This window comes from Fukomys damarensis, unplaced genomic scaffold, assembly GCF_012274545.1.
Source record: "Fukomys damarensis isolate Sample0158 unplaced genomic scaffold, DMR_v1.0_HiC HiC_scaffold_19, whole genome shotgun sequence".
NCBI lineage: Eukaryota > Metazoa > Chordata > Mammalia > Rodentia > Bathyergidae > Fukomys > Fukomys damarensis.
Genome location: NW_022900931.1, coordinates 22,273,445 through 22,291,016, shown reverse-complemented (window position 1 = coordinate 22,291,016; position 17,572 = coordinate 22,273,445).

The window sequence follows — 17,572 nt, the reverse complement described above, 5'->3', positions numbered from 1 at the left end:
AGAAATGTCACTCAGACCCCCCTTTTTTAAGGAAAGGACTCCCTACCCACTGCAAGGTGTGTGGCTAAGTGACGTTCTCCAGTTATGAACTCTTACAACTCTCAAGATGAGGTCATGCTCTTCTGAGGGCTGACGCCAGCCAAAGACTAAGAAAGATGCTAACACAAAGTCTGGCCATTTTTATCCCACCCAGGGTTTCTGAGGTGGGCAATCTTGCTTTGCAGGCTGCACACTGAGCTTGTAGAGATGTCATAAGGTTTGCATCAGGGAATGATGGCTACCCCTACTCATTTCAGCTCCTTCCTCTTTGATAAGTGTCATTCACTGTTACACTTTTTGCATGCCTAACTCCACCTCAGCATCAACTTCCTGAAAAACACAATCAGCAATACCTAGCTTCTTTCATGGCTTTGGGCACCCATATGAAATAGTTGTGGTCAGTGAGAAATAAGGGGAAGCTGTTCAGTAGGATTCTAGGAAAGCTCTATTATCAGACTAAATCTCATGTAACATGTTGTACCTTTTGCTCTTTCCATTTCCCTTTCTTTCCAACTGCATTTGGAGGGGTGGAGCAGCCATCTTGTGCCAATGAGGTAATAAGGACAAAGTCTAAAACCACATGCTAAGGATGGACAGCAGAGTAAAAATCTGGAAGAAAATTGTGAAGTGATCCCACCAACCTTGACCATCTAATCTCTGGATTTATTATACCGTGAAACAACCCCTTACTTAATCAGGTTTTAGAGTGGAATGAAACCTAACTAACTCATAGGACATAGGAAAATATTCGTGGTATCTTATTAAGCAAGAAAAAGCAAGTTACAGTGGTGTGCAGAGCAGTATCCCAATGAATTATTTATGTGAGGATACTTATATCTGTACACCTTTGATGTATACATTTTCACAGACATTAAACTTATTTTCTCCATCAAAATATAAAAGATATGTTTAAGAAGAGAGGACTGTGGCGATAGCTATCTATCCGTCCAAATCACCTTCTGCAGTGAGGGGACAGAGTGATTTGAATTTACCTCCCGTCCCTTCCATAAGGTTTGACTCCTGTGGAATAAACCAATCAGCATGTGAAAATTTCCTTGTGTAAGGCAGAAAGCAAACATTTGTCAACTAAGTAAGATACGTATTGATTTACCTGGGAAACTGCAAAGCCAAGTATTTTTATATAATCCAAGCCAAGAAATTCTTTTCCTAGTAGAGGGGGGATATTTTGTACTTTGTCATCAGTTGAGAGTTTCTAATGAGAAGGTAAAACATCTAATTTTTAAATTACTGAGTAAAAGAAATCAAGCAGCTACCCATTCACAAGGCAGTAGAAGGGATTTTGAACTAGAAAGCAGAAAATCTGAAAAGCACACCTGGCATATAAATAACTTCTCTAAAGGAGCTGTTGTGGTTTCTATCTTCATGTCTCCCCGAAGCCTCATGCACTCAAAGGCAGGCCTTGTGGACAGTGACTGGATTATAGTGGCTCTATCTGCCTTACTGTTAGGAGCTGGGGTCTGATTAGAGAATAGGGTCATCGGGACTATGGGCTGAAAGGGTGTTTCTTTCTCTCTGGTTCCTCCCTTGACTCCCTCTGTTTCCTGTCCACTATGCCATGAGCAGGTCTCCTCCGGCATGCCTCTCTGCTTTTCTGCCTTGGAACCAGTCAACTATAGATGAAAACATGAGCCAAAATAAGCACCTCTTTTCTTAAGTTGTGGGTGTTGGGCCAGAGTGCTCAGTGGTGCTCAGTGGTGCTGCTGCCTGCCTCGCAAGCGCAAGGGCCCAAGTTTGACCCGTGGTACATAATTAATTAATTAATTAATTAATTGTGGGTGTTGAATGTTTGGTCTCAGAAATGAGAAAAATAACTAAGACAGATTTTGGTACCAGAGAAGTGAAGTCATTGCTGTGGCACTACCTGACCACATGACTCAGAAGACTTTGGGAGTGGAGCATGAGAGGAGTTTGGAAAAGTTTGGAGATGCCAATGTTATAAACAATGTTATAAACTGAGCTTGATGGGCAGTCTTGGTTGAAGCTCAGAAGACCAGAATGCTGATAGAAATGCAGATGGTAAAGACTAGTTTTGGGAGGTTTCAGTTGGGAACAAGGGCGCCATCAGTCTGGATTGCGGGCCATGTGTATAATGCTCTGTAGAAATTTTCTACATTTTATCTTGAGGCTTTGTGGAAAACCGAGATTAAGGGCTACAGATTAGTTAATTTGGCAGAGGAAATTTCCAGGCAGCCTAATGTTGAGGCTACAGCATGGGTACTGTTCGGGGCTTTTAGCCAGCTCTACATTGAGAATCAAGAGCAAATGGCACAATTGAATGACTTTAAAAGTTTTGAGTGCCAGAAAGGAAGATCTGGTAAAGGTGTGGCCTGCAAAATTGGAGCAGTGAAGAGTTTGATTGTGAAAAGATTAATATTAAAAGAAGCTTATATATTAAACTATTTTTGAAACAACAGAATAAGTAATTTGAGGAATTATTCAAACTTCTCTGTTTCATTTATACTACTAGTTTCTCTTAGTTTATTGAAAATAAAGTTTTGTGCTTTTATCTGTTTCTACTTTATAATATAGAACCTTTTTTGTCTATGTCTTGTACTATATTTGGTCTATGTCTTCAAAGATAATGATACATGGTATATTTATTGTTATTCTCTTATTTTGTTATGACATTTTATTTAATTTTTCATAAAATAAAAGTTATTTTTTAAAAAACTCTAATGGAAGGCTGGAAAGAAAAGAAGCTGAGTACTTCACATCAGATAACACAAAGGATGCCTTGAGGGCATGGGAAGAATCTGAAAGACTTCATCCTTAAGACTCAAGGGTGGAAAAGTGAAAGTCATTGCTTTGAGAAGAGTCCCTTAGGGAACCCTGCTTGAGAAAGGATGCCTAAGAAACAACTTCCTGAATTTCAGTTCACAGTGCTTAGCCATCCAATCCCTCAGACGCCCCTGAAGCCCCAGCACAAAAGCCATGTTACTGCTGGAGCCCGTGGCAGCCCTTGTTGTCATCCTTGTGGTGCTGGCTTTACCGGTACTCAGAAGGAAGCAGTTGTAGGGTCACAGAGGATTCCACCCACATTCAGAAGAAGGATTGGGAGGCCAGACAGTGTGCCCCTGAGAGGGCAGTGTGTGAAACTGTGAGGATGAAACCAATAGTGCAATGGAGAAACCAGAAATTTGGAGAAGCCAGGAATGTAGAATGTCTAAAGAAAGCCACAAAGAGTGAGCTAAGCCAGCACAAGGCAGAATCCATGAAGGTTACTGCCAGTAGCAATGCTTTAGAGGCAAGGTTGCCCAAGCCCTTTACTGTTCACAACTCCTCACCACAATTTGCCCCAGGTGCTGGACATGGAGCTTCAGGATTTAAAGTTCTCTTTGTTTTGATCCCATTCCTTTCTATACCCCTATTTTTCTCTGTTGGAATGAGAATGTTTATCCTGTGTCAGGATAGTTCGCTAGTGCTTAACATCTTCTTGATATTTATGGGGCTCACTGCTAAGAGTTTGACTGAAGTCTCAGAAGAGACTTTGGACTTAGGCTTTTCAGCAGTGCTAAAACTGTTAGGAATTTGGCAACTTTTAGAGATGAACTAAATGCAGTTTGCATAAAGAGATATGTATGAGTGTTTTTTTTTTTTTTTTTTTTTTTTTTTTTGGTACCTGGGATTGAACTCAGGTCCTTACGCTTGCAAGGCAGGCCACCGAACCGCTGAGCTAAATCCCCGGCCCTTGTATGAGTCTTTCGTGGGGGGCTGGGACAGAATGTTATTGTTTACATCTGGATGCCCTCCTAAAGCCTCATTTGATCATCCGCAGAACCTTTGGAAGGTGACTGGATTATAGGGGCATTATAGCTAACTTGCAGTTAGAAAGTGGGGCCTGGTCAGAAGAGGCAGGTCACTGTGGTTGTAACTCCTTTCCCAGCTCATCACTTACTTCCTGGTTTCCATGTGAGAAATTTTACTTCACCCAGTCCCACGTACCATGCCACTGACCGTTCACGGACTGAAAATTCTAAAATGTGGGCCAAAATAAATCTCTGTACCTTTAAATTACCGGTGTCTGGTATTTTATCCCAATGAGGAAAGTGACTAAGATAGGGGGTTAACATTACCTGTTACGTTAATTACTTTTCTCTTGTTGCTGAGACAAAAATACGTGATACCCAAAGTTAAAGGGGAGGAGGTTTATTTGACTTACAGTTTGTAGAGGTTTCAGTCCGTAACTGGTGGGCTCCAAGGCAGGGATATCAAACAGGCATCACTGAGGAGAAACACGGCATACACAACGTAGCAAAGGCAGCAAGAGACTAACAGTGTCTTCCTGCCCTTTTCATCTCATCCAGACTACCAAGAATAGGGTGGTGCTAAACCTCATGTGTCGTGGTTTAGTAATCACATGCCCTTTAATCACAGCATCACATTCCAGATTCAGCCACCTCTGATGGAATGAGGCTTTGCGGGGACATCTAGACCCAAACTTTCTTTACACGCTATTGAAAAAATTAAGAGAGATAATTTCTGTAATATTCTATAAATGTAAATTAACAATAACAAAAACCAAGGCTCTGCCTGTGGGCATTGTTTTACATGCTGTGTAAATCATTATCCTCAATAATGCAATGAGATTATGCCACTGATTATGGAGCCCATATTGGGCCTAGATTACTGGGTCCCCAAATATCCTAAGGTCAAATCTCCCTGATGTATGCATTTTAGGGGGAGTGGCATATTGGTGTTTTTGTTTTGTTTTGCATATTGGTGTTTAACAAATGCGCTTTCTTAGTATTTTCATATGTCAATGATGTGTAGGAACTGCGCTTAATTATGATCCAGTTGAACATTGAGCCCTTTCTATGTCTTGTGCTTCTAATTATTTTTAAGAAAAGAAGAAAAATTCCCAAGTAAGGACAGCTACTGGAGATAGAAAAATCTCATTTAACATTTTCCTCTTGGGTTTACTTAGAAGAAGGAAAGTCGTCTATACTTTTGCCTTCTCCCCACATATTAGTCATTTCCAATTGCTGTGACAAAATACTTGACACCAGCAACTTAAAGGAGGACAGGCTTATTTTGGCTCAGTTTTCAGAGGGGTCAGCCCATAGTCTTCTGGCTCCAAGGCAGAAACAGCACGATGCCTGGCTGTTCATGTCATGATGAACCAAAGCAGAAAGAGAAGGGAGGAGCCAGTGACGCGTCTATACCATTCCAAGTTACACCTGCTCTAACCTGCTTCCTCCTGCCAAGCTCTACTTCTCAACACATGAGAAGTTTAGGGGACATCTTAGATTTTAATCACAACGTCCCTTTTGTGTTCTTCCTCAGAGAAATAACTGAGATGCTCATTCAGAGTTGGGGACATTCACTGGACTAATTTCATTGGCAGGCTAGATTGTGGTGAAGGTTAAATAAAGGTCAACGCTCATGACTGTGAGCCCAGGTCCATGCATACATTTCACTTCCTATAAGAGTGACAAGGGTCAGTGGGCTGCACCTGAATACTGTGACTTAGAAGGAAGCCTATAATCATTGCCTTTTGCCCACTGTTTGGCTACGAAGGCTCTGCTTGTGTTTTCATAGCATGCCCGAATCTGCACGTTAGCAAGATCTGCTAACTACAGTATAAAGTGGGAAAATCACAGGGCGGTCTCGGTAAGACTTGAAATTAGTCTCTAGTCCATAGTTTATCATGGCCTTCAGTTGAGGAATGTGTGTGTGTGTGTGTGTGTGCTGCTCGCATTAAGATAGTAGCCATGTCCTTTCATTGGCCTCATGAAAATTTAGCAGGGAAATTTGGTAGTGTTTTCATGTACTTTCCTAGAAGAGAAGACAGTGACATCCGCATCCTCCAAAAGAAATTCAAACTATTTTATGCCATATTTTCTCCTCTGCTGGAATGGAATCAAGTATTCTTCTCTGTCACCAGGTGGTGACAAAGGATTTGACTCATAGTAGTGACTTAAAATTGCTTATAGTATGAATTCATAAAGTACAAAAAAAAAAATATATATATATATACACATATTTATTTATTTATTTATTTATTTATTTTTTGGTACTGGGGATTGAACTTGGGTCCTTGCACTTGCAAGGCAGGCAGTGGAACCACTGAGCTAAAATTGCACTTGCGGCAGGCAGTGGAACCACTGAGCTAAATCCCCACTCACAAATATATTTTTAAAAGTAGAGTTTGAAAGAAAATTTGGAAAAGAGAATAGGTTTCCAGGAAGATGAGAAGGTAAACGTAAGTTAGACTGAGCAAGGCTTTCCTAGAGCCAAGACAAAGTATTCTAGACTTTAGAGTGAACAGAAATATTCAGTCAGAATGTCCTGAGTCAGAACAGAAGGGCAGAGTCCCCAAGCTGTGGGACAAAGGGAGATCAGCTGTAGGAAGTGTGCTCCCTCCGCCTCACAGGTTGGTCTAGAAATATGCACTGTCTGACTCCTGGCATTTAAAGCATTTTATCCAGAAGTTCACTCAAGATCTACATCAGTATTGTGTACTTTACATGCCAAAGGGAAGTAAAGTTTATTTATTTGCTTACTTATTCATTTGCAAGAAGAGCAAACTTCAAGCTTCTTTTTAAAATTTTTTTATTTATTTTTATTTGTTTTTCCTCATTGAGTTTATTGGTACATTTTAGGCATACAGTACAGTTACATTCATTACTGGGATCTTGTACCTTTACATGACAGGTCTTGGTTCTCATTTTTTCCCCTTGTCCCTGCCCTCCCTTCACCCCCTCCTCCCCTCCCCCTTTATAAACACTTCATTCATTTTTTCATTTTCTCCTATTTTTTTCTTTTCCCTTATTCCCTTTCCCCAACCCTTCCCATTTTCCCTACACCTTTAGCCCCTTTCTTCCTATTTCACATCAGAACTAAGAGCCAACCTACCATGTGAGAAAAAAATTTTTACCAGCTCAAAGGACTATTATCTAGAATATATAAAGAACTCAAAACAATCAGCCCCCCAAATATAAAGCCCCAATTCAAAAATGGGCATCTGAAATAAACAGACATTTCTCAAAGAAGTAAAAACAGCAAGTAAAAGTATGAAAAAATGTTCCACATCACTGGTCATTCGAGAGATGCAGATGAAAACAACACTGAGATTCCACCTCACCCCACAAAGAATGGCTGCTATCAAGAAATCAAACAATAACAAATGTTGGTAGGGTTGTGGGGAGAAAGGAACCCTTCTCCATTGTTGGTGGGAGTGCAGACTGGTGCAACCACTATGGAAATCAATATGGAGATACCTCAGGCTTCTTAAAATATAGGTGAAGGCTGTAGACATTCCCTAGATTTAAAACTATCATTGTATAATGAGTTGATTGAATTTGTATCACAGCAACATGTGTACCAAGAAAAGAACCACATCAGGAGAAAAAGGCTCACAATGAAAGACAGCAGTTCCTAATCTTCCACATCCATCCCCTCCCAAAACATGTCACAACAGTCAGCTCTTTGCATTTTTAAATCTATTCCTTTTCATATACTTCTTTTGTGTATGTGTCTGTGTATGTATATAAATATTTTTTTCTCTCTCATTGAGTTTATTGTACATTTTAGGTAGACAGTACAGTTACATTCATCATTGGGATCTTGTGCCTTTACATGACAGATCTCTGCTCTCATTTTTTCCCCACACCCCCTGCCCTCCTTTCACACGTACTTCTAATATTATTATTATATTGGTATTTCTTGATTTCTCAAATTTCAAAATCTGTTGAGTTCTTTTTATGGAAGAAAAAGCTGTACTTTCACAATTTCATTTATGCAACAGAGTTAGGCAATAGTTTGTAATTATTGTTTACCAATAAGGTAAGCAATGTTTTATGACTGTAAAGTATTTTTTTGTCTTACAGCTTTTTTTTCTACTTAACCACTGCCTTATTTTTCTCATTTAAGTTTCAATGTTCATAATCCTTAATTTTATTTCTAAATGCCAGGCTCAATCAAAAAAATTTTTCCCTGAAAATTTCCACTTTGTATCCTCCATAACCCTGTCCCCTGCCTCTGTGTGTGTGTGTGTGTGTGTGTGTGTGTGTGTGTGTGTGTGTTTGTGTCCCTGTGAATGCACATGTGACCACTGAGCTTCATTCTTGGCCCTTGCTCCTGTCCAGACTGACCTGTAGATGCATATGGACAACAGCGATTTCATCTTGCCATTTTCTTCCAATTTTAGTACATGTGCCACCGAAGCAAGCAACTTGCCATTTTCTGATGTTGGATCCCCTATTTCCTAAACTTATTTTTCAGTCATAGCAACTGGATGAACCTATGATTTTTACGAGAGGTATTAGCACTTTCATTTTACTGTTTTTTTTTTGTTGTTGTTGTTTTTGCTCATTTTTATCAAGTAATACGGGAAAAGGTACAATTAAAATGTTCAAAAGTGAGACAAAGTACTATTTAACAGAACAGATAGCACCATGGAACTAATCAGGAGGCAGCACAGGTGAGCACATTTTGTTCCTCAGCCCTTGTACAGGGGGTGGGAGGAAAGCACACCGGGGACTTGTGGAGAATGAAAGGTAAGGTGTGGTGTCAGACGATTTGAGCTGTAGCTAAACTACACATTCAGAGTAATACAGTAGAGATGTTTCTGTAGCTTTTTCTATGAAATTGAAGGGATAAACTGATTTCTACATGATTAAAATTGTATATTTTGTTTCTTCTCACTTTTCTTATCCCTTCCTCTTATACTCCAATTTTACTTGACTTTAAAATTAGAAATAGTTGGGAGCCAGGCGTGCTGATGCACGTCTGTAATCCCAGCACTTGGGAGGCTGAGGCAGGAGGATCTTTGTGAGTTTGAGACCAGACTGGGCTACATAGTGAATTCCAGGTCAGACTCAACTACAGTGAGATCCTGTCTCAAAAAAATAACAACAACAGCAAAAGAAATAGTCGGAAACACTCCTGGACAGAATGGATAAACCCATCATAGAATTACCCCAACTTAAAACATTACACTACAATACAGACAGAGTGTAATGTGATTTTTAAAAGACTTTTAATATTGATGGAATTGAGGAAGTAACTGATTGCTTTTTAGTTTCATAGATTTTTAAAATTAATTTTGTGTCATGTTTTGCTAGTTCCAAAACAGCCTATGTTCAATTGTAAAAATTAAAACAATGCAAAATGTATGTAAAACATACAGTAGAAAATTTTATTTTTCAAGAAATTTACAGCAATATATTTTCCATACCACATATTCTTCTTGTAATGAGAAGCTGACACTCTTCTGTGTAGGGGGTGTCTGAGAATCCAGGTTCCATTCCTTGGACTGGCCAGAACTTTGTAATTGCCTTCAACCAATAGAGTGTAGTGGAAGTGACTTGTAAGGCTACGGCATAAAAGGCATTTGGCCTTTGCTTGGTTCCCTTTCCCTGGACCTATGACTGTGGATCCCTGAGTGGTCATGAAAGAAGTCTGAACACTTTGAAGCTACCACACTGGAGAGACCACATGGAGAGGCCATACACGAATAGATTCTTAGCAGCCCGATGGTCTAGCTAGCCGAGCTCGGGTGCCATATGGGGAATGAACAAACCTTTGAGATGACCTCAACCCCAGCCATAGTTTGACCATGATCTCACGACAACCCTTGAGTCACCACTGCCCAGCTGAGCAGTTTCTGAATTCCTGATCCACATAAACAGTGAGAGTTTCTAAACGCATATTGTTACTTCAAGTGATCACAGTTTAAGGTGAATTGTTATACAAAATTAGACAATCAGAGCAGCCTCTTTCAACTATAGTTACCAGGAGGGAATATATCTGTAAAGACTTTTTAATGAACATATAAACATTTTAAAATATATAAATGGTGACCTCTGTGAACCTTTTCACCAGCCCACTCTGCATTCTGAAGAGAGTATTTCTTTTCCTATTCTTAGTGTCTTTATTAATAAATATAAACATCAGTACCTTGTTTCCTGTTCAATTATTTGCTCAGGAAAACAAGAGCCTGGAAAGGGTCCCTAGAATGAGTACAGTGCCTCAGAAACCCCAGTACCATTTTTGGCAAAGCCATCTAAGAAGAGGTAAGGCCCTTTGGATACAGTTTTGTTTCTCTCCCCCGCCCCTTGTCTGTGGGCTTAAACAGTGAGGGAGATCACTGGTTTGGTTTTGTTTTGTTTTGTTTTGTTTTTCCTCTTTCCTTCTCTTTCCCCTAGGAAAGCCTCAATTCACTTCTTCTCCCTTCTCTCCCACTCAGGCTTTCATCTGTCAAAGGGCCCGAGTGCTTTAACATTTTTTCTGATACTGGTTGTTGGGTAGAGGTAAGGAGTTAGAGGGTGGTAAAAAATAATGGAAGCTGGGGAACTCAGGAGGTTTTCTGACGGCCCTAGGAACAGTCTTCTGGTTGTCTCACCACATGTGTCCTTGGGCTCTTGATAGTCTAATAGCCTTCTTTAGGATACTTTCTTCTCCACAGGAAGTGTGGAAATCTCCAGTTGCTACCTTTGTTATAGTCTATCCTTTGAGACAGACCCAGGAAATATTCTGGCCTGCTCCTACTCACATTTAGGCTCTACATCCCAACCTAACAGTAAAGTTTATCATTCAAGGCTTCGGATGATGATCCAGACTACAGCCCGTGACTCTCCTGACAAACTCTCCAGAAATGCTCTCACTGAACAATCAGCTCAGTGGTTCTCTATATATAGACACTAACTCTCTTATTGTTTGTTGACAGGGGTTTTTTTTTTCAACACAGCCAGTGAGTCATAACATCCCAAGGTATGTAGGAAGAACATAATCCCTAGTAGGTAGGGCTTATAGCCCCTTTCAACCAGAAGTAGGTATATGAAGACAGAGACCACCACACCCTCAGTAACCCATGAAGAATTATGGGGATTTATGTCTCTTGGGGGGAATAAAGCAGGAGATTAGGATGGAGCAAACCAGCTGGGCAAGTAGGCATGACCGGTCAATCATAGAACACATGCTCAGAATAACTTCCAAGCCCTGCTCCTGGTACCAGAGAATGCTATCTTCAATTCTTCTGGCACAAGATCAAGCAGGCTTTTGATGGGATAGCCCAGTTCTGACAACAAAATGGAGGCTATAGAAGGCGGTGGCCATTAACTTCAGGGTCACTCTGAACCGTATCATCAGCCTGCTCTTCTCTGTACTTTGCAGAGCATATTCCTTTGACTAACACTGACTGACCGATACTCTCTCTGCAGAGCATACTTACTTTTCCTTCTTTTCCTACCTATAATATGTGTGTGTGTGTGTGTGTGTGTGTGTGTATTTTTTTTGTACCAGGGATTGTACTCAGAACCTTGCGCTTGTGAGGCAGGTGTGGCACCACTGAGCTACATCCCCAGCCTTTAATACCTTTTATAAAAGCAAAACCTCACTAAAAAACAAAAATAAATAGTGGATGGCGGATGTAGCTCAGTGGTAGAATGCTTCTCTGGCACGCATATGGGTTCAGTCCCCAGTACCATAAAAATGAATAAGTAAAATAAAATACAAATGAGCTTATATACGAATATTACTAAATAACCTTCTTTTCATGTAATAATATATCATGGGCCTGTTTGGGTCTAGACGTTCCCCCAAAGCTCGTGCAGTCATAGGTGGCTTTTTCAGAGCTGAGTGAATCTAGAGTGGTACTGTGATTTCTAGGTCAGTGCACTAATTGGTTTCGCACCACCCTAATCCTGGCAGTTTGAGTAAGATAAAAGGGGTAGGAAAATGCTGCTGAGGTTCTGTTGTTGCTTTTGCTACTGTGTGGGCACCGTGAACTGTTGCCTCTCTGGCATGTGCCACCCTGCCTTGGAGCTAGCCAATTATGGACTGAAACTTCTACAAACTGTGAGCCCCTTTAACTTTGGCTGTCTGGTATTTTGTCTCAGCAGCGAGAGAAAAGTAACTAAGACAGACATGTTTGCACATCAGCCTCTATCAACTTCATTCTTTAATATATAATATTCTACTGTAAGGATGGACCACAAGTTATCTTTCAATCCATTGGTGAAATACAGTCTCTCTCCAGTCTTTAAAAATAAGATATCTAGGGCTGGGGATTTAGCTCAGTGGTTCAGTGGCCTGCCTTGCAAGCTCAAGGACCCAAGTTCAATCCCCGGTACCAAAACAAAAACAAACAAATAAAAATAAGATATCTATACAAAAAGAGATATAATTGTAATCATACTGTCACACTTTTTTAGCATTCAAGTATACTATTAGATATCTATACTATTAGATATTTGCTAAAATATTAATTTTATGGATAGAATGATATGTATCATCTGGATATGTCATAATTTACTTAAATGTCTATTGCTGTATATTTATGTTCTCTTTTGAAAATGCTACAGTTAACCTCATCATATTACATATTTCTTATCAATCATTCTTTAGAGTAAATTTCTAATAATAAAAATGCTAAATCACATATAGAGGTACAAGATCCCAAAAATGAATGTAACTGTACTGTATCCCTAAAATGTACGAATACTCAATTAAAGCTGAAAAAAAATGCTAAATCAAACGTATTTTTGTACAACCTACAAACTGCATATGAAAAACGTTCTTCCAAAAACTGCTCTCATCAATAGGAAGTGAAGATATATATCCCTGATAACTTTATTAATTCTGTTCATTTTAAAAATGTTTCACTTTTAATAAATAAGTCACACGTGTAAATACCAAATAGTTTCTCTGGTGTGAAAAACTATAATGGTGCTTAAGATCCTAATGATATAATTGACAATGAGAAATAGGAAGAAAAGGGCTAAACATATAGAGGAAGGGGGAAAGGAAATAAGGGAAAAGAAAAACATATGAGAAAATGAAAAAATGGAAATAAAGTGTTTGTAAATAGGGAAGGGAGGAGGGGGTGAAGGAGGGCAGGGACAAGGGGAAAAAATGATGAACCAAGACCTGTCATGTAAAGGTACAAGATCCCAATGATGAATGTAATTGTACTGTATACCTGAAATATACCAATAAACTCAATGAGGAAAAAAAAGTTTCACTTTTGCTAACCTCAATGATTAAAATTTGTTTTCAGTTGCATTGGTTTGATTATTTTATAAGATTGAGCCCACCTCAGTTTGATGCAGAAGCCCTCTGAGAAGATTGTTAGGGTACCCTGTGGTATTGAGATCTGCTATTCTATCTAGAGAATCAGATCCCACTGTCCCTGGGGACATAAGCCTTAGCCAGCAATGACTAGGCTTCTCATACTGTACAACTTTGCTCTACTAAAGGTACAGGGGACCCTCAAGTTATGGCTGGCCTGACATATGAATGACTTGGGTTATGACCAGAATTTTAGTTTTAACTTACAACCAGAGTCTTGAGTTATGACCTGAATGCTGTATGCCTATGCTTCCAAATGATATCAGATATAGATTTAACCCTTAAAGAGTTCTAGAAGGAACATTACAATATCCTCTCCTGTATGGGGTTAAGTGAGAAATCCTGGGACCCTGTCTCTCTGATGACACTGAGATTACCTGGAAGAAAGTGTGACCTAAAATTATACAGGAGAGATATTTTAAAGGTTGGGTAGAAGAGCCTGACCAACTTGAATTACAACCAGCCTTCATGAACAAATTGAATTCATAAGTCAAGGGTCCACTGTACTTATTTGGTCAAGGGTGTTCAAGAGATGTAGGTGACATTAGGAGAATCTCAGAGTGTTTGCAATCTCAGAGGCTTCAAGAAGCATCTGGGACCACTTGGAATAAGGACTGTGAAAGGGGGAAACTGTCATTATCTGAATTGATCCTGTGTGACTTGCAAGATTATCTCAACTGACAATTTCCAGTCACCCTTTGAAGGCTTGCAGAAGGAAAATACTCTTTCAGTTCAAGTTAAGTAGCTCAGGATTCAGGGAAAGGCAAAGATAGAACACAAGGAATGGGCCCATAACTAGATATTGAAGTTTCCTTCTAACAGTCCTGTGCCTTCCTAGTGCTCCTGTAGCCCACATAGAACACTCTCCCTACAACCCTTTGCCCTTTCTCCGGGTGAGTAACTCCTACACCTGCTTGCTTTTCTAAGTCAGAGGTTTGCTATTCACTACTTAAGAAATTAACCTCTCCTATTACCTGTTCTGGTATTTCTTCCACTATCTAGAACTTTAGAGTATGCCTTTTGCATGTATCTCTCTCCACAATACACAATAAAGTGCTAATGGGTTCTTTTTAGTAAATGCTCATAACCTTTCCTCTTTATTTTAGGCCAGAGGCTAACAAACAACAGCTCTCTGTTTTTCTAAATAAAGTTTTATTGAAACACAACTATGCTCATAACTTATGCATTGTTTATATGGCTGCTTTTTTGCTTCATAGCAGCAGGGTAGACTCACTGAGACAGAGATATACAGCCTGAAAAACTGAAAATGTTTACTATTTGGCCCTTTCCAGAAAAGGATCACCAACCCTTGCTCATTTTCAGTGAGAAGAAAATTTGTCCTTTGGACTCAATCCATTAAAACTCTCACTGCCCTTCTTCTTACCTTATAATATTTATAAGTGGTAAAATTGTGGTGTATTTTGAGATATATTTATCATAAAATAGAATCTCAATTTGTTGTCATATGTCTACCTCAGGAATCTGTAGTGAGCCACTCAGAAAGCTGAGGCAAGAAGATTGGGAGCTTCAAGACCAGCCTGGACTACATAATGAGACCCTGTCTTACAAAACAAAGTGAGAGACAGAGTGGGAGAGGAAGAATGAATCACTCTGAGCTCCATCAATGTGAATCGGCCACGTGGAGGACCCTGTGCACCATCCCAGCTGGAAAGAGTTGTCCTCACTTCCTCTCCTTTTACAGTATCTATTTCATTTGGCCTTGCATGAATGTTTTCCACATGGGTCCTTCCAGATAGTGTCACGAACACCCTGTGGTGCGGGACTCTTCGATCTAACTCTGTTTCTTCCAGAGAGTTGTCTCAAAGTCAACGTCGACAAATCGAGTGAATCATGACTTGAATCTTGTGAAACTGTGGGCGAAACCTCAGCAGAGGCTCTTCGTGCTGTGCTTCACACGTGCGTGCTTTTATACTGTTTATTCTGCTTTTATCGGTATTTAATTTGCTCCTATCTGTGTACAGAAAGGAAGTCATCTCAAGAAAAAAGAAAAGAAAAGGCTACATCATGTACAGGAGCAAATTCCCTATGACGAGTGTTACCATTGTGTATATCTAAAATGTACCAATACATGTTTTGCTTTAAAGAACAAGAATGCCTGCTATACAATAGCACTGTGTTGCTTGTAGACAGAACAATCTCTTGAAAAAGAAAATGCCTTGTCTGGGGTCAAGCAAGTTTCTGAGGAAATTGGAGTTCCCATGAAACAGAAAATCCTCTGGTTTGTATTTCCTTGATTATGCACTTCACTGTAAACCATCATCAGGTAATGAACCCGATTCTGCAACCCGACTGACAGATGAGCCGGCAGAGGTGGCCCTCATCTGGGAGAGGTCCTGTTCAGAGTCAGGCTCAGTGGGGTCTACCAGAACAAAACACCTTGGGGGGCTGTACTCACTGTTGTATAAATGATAGAAATATAGCTAAAACAACCTAGAAAAGGGGGATAGGAGGGTTGCTGCTTCACAGAATTAAAGGTGGATGAGAATAACTAAAGGCTGGGGGAAACTGGGGTGCTGAAGGGCTCCAGGAACAGCGGATTCCCCCACATAGGGAATTTGTATCCATACATGATATATCTTGATTCCTCTTTTATTCCATTCCCTTCCCCTCCCCTCCCTTCAACCCCTTTCACTCTGTATTTGCAAAGCTCTGTTTCCATTTTATCCTTCTTTTCTCATTTTTTTCTTTTCCTTTCCTTCCAGTCCCCCTCCCCCTCCCTAGTTCCTCTTTCCTTCTGAGTAATTTCTTCCTATTTCACAATATCTACTATATGTATATTTTGGTCCTTATTTTCCCTTACAGTTTCTCATGCCAAATAGACAATGTGATATTTACATGTGTGTCTGACTTATTTCACTTAAGAGTATGGTGTCAAGGTAAATCCATTTAGCTAGAAATGTCTCAAGTTTATCCTTCTTTGTGGCTGAGCAGTACTTCATTCTATAAAAGAACAGTGTCTTATTTATCCATTCACTGGCTGATGGGCGTTTGGGTTGTTTCCAAGATTTGCTATTACAAACTGCTGCTATAAATATGAATGCACATATATCAGTGATATGATGCTTTCAACTTCTTTGGGAAGATACCCAGAAGGAGAATAACTCAGTCACATGGGACCCCCTAGTTTTTGGGGGAATCTCGACACTGATTTCCACAGTGGTTGCCCCAGTCTATGCTCCCACCAAAAGTGGAAAAAGGTTCTTTTTCCCCACAGCCTCTGCAGATTTGTTTGTGGTTGATTTTTTTGATAACAGATATTCTTTCTGAAGTGAGATGGAACCTCAGTATTGTTTTAATTTGCATCTCTCAAATGACCAGTGATGTTGAACACTTTTTCATATTTTTATTTGATGTTTGTACTTCTTCATCTGTGAAATGTGTTTTCATCCCAGATACCTATTTTTTGGATTGGGTCTTTAAATTTGGGGGGGTCAATTTTTTTCAATTCTTTATAGTTCTAGATATTAGTTGAGGGACAACTGGCTAAAATTTTTTCCCACTTTTCACTCTGTTGGTGATTTCTTTTGCTGTGCAAAAACGTTTTTTTTTTTTTGTTTTTGTACCAGGGATCAAACTCACACTTGCCAGGTAGGCACTATGCTGCTGAACTAAATCCCCAGCCTGAAAAAGCTTTTAATAGGGTGAGTTCCCAGTTGATTCTTTGTAGTATTTCCCAGGTGATCAGGGGTTTTGTTCATGAAGTCTTTGCCTACATCTATGTCTTCAAGAGTTCTACCTATCTTATCTTCCAGAAGCTTTAATGTTTCTGTTTTAATATTTAGATCTTTGATCCATTTTTATTTTAGGGCTGGGGATTTGGCTCATTGGTTCTGGCACCTGCCTTGCAAGCGCAAGGTCCTGAGTTTGATCCCTGGTACCACAAAAAAAAATTTTCTTAAATTTTAGTTTAGTGCATGGTGAGAGACATTAGTCTAATTTTAGTCTTCAGGATGTGGAGAGCCAGCTTTTTCAGCACCATTTATTAAAGACGCTTTCTTCCAGTGAACATGTTTAGCCCTTTAGTCAAAGATAAGATAGCTGAGTGTGTTTGGAGTTGTTTGTGCATCTTCTAATCTGTTACATTGACCCTAGGTCGATTTTTTTTTTTTTTTTTTGCCAGTACCATGCTATTTTTAATCACAGTAGTTCTGTGGTATAATTACAAGTCAGGGATTGTGATGCCTGCTGCCTTGTCTTTCTTGCTCAGAATTGTTTTTGCTATTCTAGGTCTCTTCTGGTTCCAAATGAATTTTAGGAATGTTTTCTCTAGTTCTGAGGTATGCTGATGGTATTTTGATTGGGATTGCAGTAAATCTGTATAACAATTTTGGAAGTATGACCATTTTTTTTTTTTGTATGCGGGATCAAACTCAAGCCCTTGTGCTTGCAAAGCAGGCAGCAGAACCACTGAACAAAATAC